Source organism: Aptenodytes forsteri, unplaced genomic scaffold, assembly GCF_000699145.1.
Source record: "Aptenodytes forsteri isolate BGI_AS27 unplaced genomic scaffold, ASM69914v1 Scaffold200, whole genome shotgun sequence".
Lineage (NCBI taxonomy): Eukaryota > Metazoa > Chordata > Aves > Sphenisciformes > Spheniscidae > Aptenodytes > Aptenodytes forsteri.
In genome coordinates this window covers 956,753-963,490 of record NW_008796187.1, presented here as the reverse complement: position 1 = coordinate 963,490, position 6,738 = coordinate 956,753, and the positions used below count along the sequence as shown (strand labels likewise).

Sequence of the window (6,738 nt, the reverse complement as noted above, 5' to 3'; positions counted from 1 at the left end):
GGACTAGATAGCAGCTGTGAGTCAACCCAGGGGAAATCTCACCCTCAGTCTTTTTGTTAGCTGCCGTTACTCACTTTTAATTAAAAGAATGCTCCACATAAGGCACAGACAGGTGCAAGGGAATAAAAATGAAGAGAACCTTGCCTACTCAGCTTGATGAGAGTAAATTGAAGTGGCACCCAAGTGATAAACTGGGGGCAGAAAGGAACAGACAGAAATCAAGATAAAGACAAACTTTAATCAATACAACCATGAAAGACTAGTGTTAATGTGTTCCTCATAAACAATATTGTTCCATTTTATTTAAGGAGCCTTAAATCACACAATGTCAGTTAGTCTTCACAATATTTATGTTTTGTTTAATTAACTATGCCAATCATAGCCTCACTTGCCGCTCAAATCAACTACAGGCTGGTCAGCCTGCAAGTTATATCATATAAAGCTGGTATGCAATGTTGGATATGACTAAACTCAAACAAATTCCTTCAGGCTTGGACTGAACCTCTGGTAAGGTTCAGCATGTCTAACCAACTACTACGTACTACCTATATACTTACTATATTGCATAGGACCTTTTTGTTCAGAAAGGCTGAGACTGTTAGCCTTCTGCGTTGAATGATTTTCTTGGCTTAAATCAACTAAATAGGAGAACTGTCACATACTTCATATATATATATATGGTTTTTTGTTCTGATTCCATCTGAGAGGCCATATTACAGGGCTGCATCTGGAAAGTCCATTGTTCAGTGGACTTCTGGTAACCTATGTTCCAGCTTTCTAATTTGCAGCTTAAGATAGGTTCTTATTTCATAGAATATGACAAATAAAAGTCTTCTTGAGCATTTCTAAGGACAATTTAAATTAGGCAGTTTAGGGGTTTTCCCCCTTTAGTCAGAATTCTATAATAAAGGTTTATTCACCAGTTGAAGTTTTAGATTTAACAGATAACAGAGACTTTAGATTTCTAAACTGTATTTGGACTAATGATGCAATGTCTATCCAGCCGATGATGATGGTTTTCTTCTGCTTACATACTGTTGAGAGACTTGGCTTCAAATACTGGGAGACACTGCAATTGTTCAGCTTATAATCAAAAGAATAGTCAGAAAGTGGTAAGTAGTAATTAATAATACAATGCCATGGTAATTACTATTGTAACTAAAGTTACTTGTTTTCTTGAGCAGCACTTAAATGCACTTTCTTCTTTTTCGTCACTTTTGGGTGTTTTTCTGACATTGATGTATCACCGTTTTCCTTTCCTCTTCACACTTTTGGATGAAATGTGGTATAGCTTTCTGGAACTTTTAACTTCAAGTACATGCATCTAGCTCTTCTTCCCAGTAATCAAAAATCTTTCTCTTTTTTGCTTTCTCTGGAATTTGACTCTTTTTATTTGCAATAACAAACTCAACAATTAATGCAAGCTGTACCTATTCTATAAAATTCAAGCCCACTCTTAATTGTGGACTGTTCCTTAACTGTTGGCTTGGCTTTAGTAATGTTACCAGTTACTAAAAATGTCACTAGCAAAGATGTAGTCCCAGTGTTTTATATTTGTTTCCCACAGACTTGAAAAGAAGCAGGACAGGAACTGGAAAAAGCAATTAATGAAAAAAGTAACTGCATTCCCTGCTCTGAGAAATTATCTTCCCATATGATGCCCCGAACTGCATTTCACCATCACATTTATTTATAGTCAAACTAAGTCTTTTTTTTTTTTTTCCTTGTAGGTATCATTCACAAAATATACACTTTCAAGAAATACTTTTTCCCGAAAATTCTCTTTGGAAGTACACCTTAGAAAGATTTCAGTCATGACTCAGTGATGCACCGAATCTATTTTCACCTTGTGATTCAACAAGGTGAACTTCATTTTGTTTTTATTTTTCCCTTTTTATTAAATGTTTCAATATTACATCTGTATCATTTGGAGAAGGCCTTTGCTAGAGGTTGCTAACTCTAATTTCATAAAATTGGCCATTAGTATCACAGCTGGTTTCCAAGCCAGCTGTTGAACTTTGCCTTCTGAAAGCCTTCTGCTACTGTTGTTCTCTCTCATGAGCCTCACCACATCTTCAGCTCCGTGAACACCTCCTTTCTCCCACAGATCCTTTGTAGCTAGACATTTCCACCCTAATTCCCCACCCTCCTTCCACCCTATGAAGTCACCAGTCTCCCTCCAAAACCAGATGGTTTTTATTCGGAAGCACCTCTGTTTTTTTGAGATCACTTTTTGGGGGGACAATTCTTACATTTGCTTTATCTGTGAACTTCTATCTCCTGTAATCATTCCTTTTTGGGTCCCTGTTTGGACACCTTAGCCAAGCACAAAGTGATTCTGCTTGCAGAAGTATACTTCAGCTTAGAAGTATAAAAAATTATTTATTGGTTATCGTACACAAATGATCACTACTAGGCTAGGCATTAATATGCTCACCACTTCTTAGAAGACAGACGCAGAGTCTTTGCTAGCCAGGCAGGCAAGAGTCAGGAGAAGAAGGGGCAGTTCCTGCAGGTCCCTGGAGCACAGCTGCAGTCATGCCACCTTCTGCCACCCTAGGTTTTCTTTATGACTTTATACTTGCCCATGGCGGTGCTTTTCCTTGTCTTGCCCTCTCTGCAATTTCAGCTTTCTCATCACACACGAATCTCCTCTTCAGACTTTCTGACAGCTTTTTTTTTTTCCCCACAACTCAGCAATCTCCTCAGAAGTCTGCACCATGGTTATGTAGCTGTGTAGTATCAGCAATGGGCCTGGTATCCTTAGAGCACAGATGCACGAACAGACTTCAAGACAGAGGGAGTCACACTTCTCTTTTTTAGCACCGAGATGACTGTAACACAGGAGGTAAGGAAATGGATGTTACAGGTGGCTACCAGTCAGACCTGTAGGTTTGAGTATCAGTTGCTCAGCACTAACCTTCTATATGCTCATGCTTACCCTGTAAGAAAAGCTTATCCTTTTCCTTGTGATACACCATTAGACATTTCTTCAGATCTTAATATACTGCAATAAATCATTACATTTTCTTGAACTTTCCACTCCATGTATCAGCATTCAGATCTAGGCCAATTTGAATTAATGTTGCGAAAAACTGCATTAAATCCTTTAATGACACCTATCCAAAACAAGAACCTTCCACCCTCCCCATGAAAATTTATTATGCAGGGCTCATAGAAAGAGATATTCCGTAGGAGACATAATTTTTAAATATACACAATTCTGAACAATATGCATAACATCTTTGTATGCATATACATGTTCTGTACTAAAAGAAGACTTTCAAGTTAAGTTTTACTTTCAAAGATTTTCTTTATATGTCCCCTCATTTTCCATGTAGGACTCAATGTGTGAAGTAGGAATTCACAGTCTTACTGGCAGAGACATGTCACAGCAGTCACACTAACCAACTTAATCATGCTGACCAAAAATGTAACAAATTTAAAATCATATTAACAAAAGCTCCTTTTGCCGCTGTAGCTTAGCCTGTTAAGGGAACTGATTTTACACACACCTCCAAGTAACTTGTAACTTAACTATATCAGTGCTCCAAAATACCTATTCTGGCAAACACCATGTTGTAAAACTGCTGAAATGTTTATATATCACATGTAAGCCTTTTTTGGTGCATTTTATTCTTAAGAAAATGGCAGAGCATTACAAAGAACAACAACTATTAAAGGAACAAAGAGTGAAAGATATGCTATAAAAATGTTGAATATGGATAAATTTATCTAAACATGAACACAAAAGAAGCTTTGACTTGAAGGATAAAGGTCTGATCGAGCCTAGCTGTGGGAAAGAGAAAGGATTGAGTTGAGATAGACAGCCAGAGAAGTCTTATTTATACTTTCTTCTAAAAGGGCAAAAGACGCACGAGTGCCAGCTGCTACATTTGAGAGACACTATCTCCGTTTGCTGTCCTTGGCAATGACTTGCTTGGCCTATACTTGGAACTATCCCTGACTAAAGGTTTCATTCTCACCAACTCAGAAAGCTTAATCTACATCACTCATTTTCCAATTCATTAATAGATCAGACACAGCACAGAAGGAACAAGAAGCTAAGTAATGTACTTGAGTCGACATCTGGAAGGATGAGAATGAAAAGGGTTCTCCTGTCATGGTTGTGACCTTTGTACTTGCCGTAGCCATCAACCAAAGTATCAATTTAGATGCAAGGGTGGTCCTAATGATACTACTGCCCACTACAAATTAGATCTCTGTCTACAATTAAAGCAAGATTTTTTTTTCCACCGCTAGGGCTCATCTGGCTTTCTCATCTAAAAGCTCATCCTGTAAATATGGGGCAAGAGTGCAGGATGACGAAAAGAGAAGGCAGTAACTCCACCACGAGACGGTTTGGTTGTTTTAAGACAATCCCAGGGCTCTGTTTTGCAACTATTTCTTTTTACTCTGCGTTTGGGCTGCAAGTCAGTTGATGTTATTGCTGCTTCCTCTTCCTGCCCATACAAAATATTTGCAGCAAATTTCAGTTTAAGTAAATTCCAACCAACCAAAACCACCCACATCTCCTTTTGTAAAGTATTAAAGGACTATTCCTTACGAACACTGAAAATTAAAATGAAATAGTGCTTTATGCAGAAAGGTTTTAGTGTAACTTCCATCAATTCCATGGAATATGTTCCTGTTTTATTGGAAACTGAAATTCAGTGACAACTGTGATTCAGACTTTGCTGTCTTCAATTCTGTCAAAAAGCTGGGTGCAAAACTTTCTATTTTTTGCAGAGAGCACTATACGCAGGCTATTCAGTGTAGTGATCTTTCTTTGGAGATGGGCCTATTTTATAAATGCATGTATGTCACAAACAGCTTTAATAAAAGTTAAATACAAGATTGTGGGAAACTTAATGATCTCAAGAAATTCAGTATTTGTCTATGATTACATTTGTAGTAACACAGTGCAATAAAAAGTGGCTCCTTTGTTTCTGAAATATTTTCCATTTCCCATCCTGAGCAATGAGAGAAACAATGTATTTTACTAATCAGCTGAAGTGGCATCTAATATTGCTAATCATGCTGATCATTTAAATTAGGGTAAGAATGAGATAAAAGCAATGGGTAAGAGACATGGGGAAAAGGTAGAAAGAAGGGGAGGAGAAAAAGGGAGTTAATTAGTGGGAGACATACTCAGGTCTGTATTTTCTTTTCCTTTTTGTCTAGCTTTTACAGATCACTATTCATGTAAAAATGTCAGAGATCCACCTTGTGTTCTTGTGAAAACTGAGGCTGAAACCTCAGATATTTCTGTATTGCCCTAATGAGAAGAATATTTAGGATTATGCCATTGATGCATTTATTTCTCTTCCCTCTTACTTAAAAGCAGTATTTTAATTTATAGATTGGTAACATGCACTAGCTATCACACAGAAAAAACATCCAATTAGACTCACAGTAAGCAATTCCAAAGTCATGTTGAACAAGAAGATGCCTGTAACACTTAACATTTTGCGAATGTTCATATTTCACTAGCACGAGTCACATTAAACGTGTTTTTTCCTCACACTGAAAAGTAGTATGTAAATTAGTATCTTCCAATGTTCAGACCCACGGACGTACATCTGCTGTTCTCATTTCTAACCATCTTCAAGTTGCTGATAACATACATACATAATAGAAGTGAATTTTCCTATGATTCACCTTTCAAATATTACAATTTTTTTTCCTGTCAAAATTCTGCTAATTTACGCTTCATTATAGGCTAGGAAGTGCAATTATGGATTATGCTACACTAAGGTCTGTAGCCTCTATGTAAGAAATATGTGCTTTGCAAGATTCCATGTAGAAACTATCCTACAAACTTTTATTCCAGTATTTTCTATCTTAGGATACCATCATTACAAACCTATGTCTGTTAGTAAGATGTTGGGGTCAAATTAATTAGTGGAAAAAAAGAGACATCAGTATTATCTGCATATTCTGTTTCCCACAGGCATATAGATTTGATAAGCAGCAAGTTAAAAGTCAAATTTAAGGACACTGGAAGGTTCAGCTCTGTAAAGGAAATGTGGCTATTCTTTAATCCTATAAAGTCTACAACAGACTAAACTGAAGTACAAATTAACTATTACTTATTAAAGCAAATACTTTAAGAGTAGGAAACTTAGCAACTGAAAACACGACTAAATTAAACGGTACACAACCACTTTAGACAAGAGAAGTTGTCAAGGTTCCCCCCAAAAATGGCTGCCCCTCCTTCTATCCCAAACCTGTACCAGCCCCTCTCACATACCAGTAAAAAGTAAGAGTAATAGAAGCCAGAGGTGGAAGCTAATCTGCGTGAAATCTAACTTCTTTTTTTCCCCCCAGCTAGTTTAGTTTTAACCCCAGTCAGACCCCTGGGAGAGTTCACACATCTACACTTTCATCTCACAGGCATCTTTGCTCTCCCTAGTTTTCTTCACCCACTGTGGGCTACAGGATCCCTCTCCATCTTGACTCTGTACGCTCTGTTGACTCCGGTACTCACCTGCCTAAAGGGTGAGCAGAGTCACCTTATTAAAACACACACACACGCGCGAAAAAAAAAAAAAAAAAAAAAAAGGAAAGAAAAAAATACCAACTTCACTGCCGCCCCGAGGTCGCCCCTTCAGCGACAGCACGCCCCTCCCGACACAGTGCCGGCCCGGTGCAAGGGCGGTGCTCAAGGGCTGCGGACACCCGCCCACACGACGTCTCCCGCTGACAGCGACAGCTCACAGGGGGACGGCGTGAGGC

At 38.2% G+C, this 6,738-nt stretch overlaps 1 long non-coding RNA gene across 1 annotated transcript; it reads right to left on the bottom strand.

Annotated features, from left to right (window-relative positions):
* Positions 1 to 219: 219 nt before the first annotated feature.
* Positions 220 to 6,541, bottom strand: LOC103906012. The gene is made up of 2 exons (XR_657982.2): positions 6,491 to 6,541; positions 220 to 2,834 (listed from the first exon to the last, which is right to left on the bottom strand). It is a non-coding gene; the product is annotated as an uncharacterized LOC103906012 (long non-coding RNA).
* Between the last annotated feature and the right edge of the window lie 197 nt (positions 6,542 to 6,738).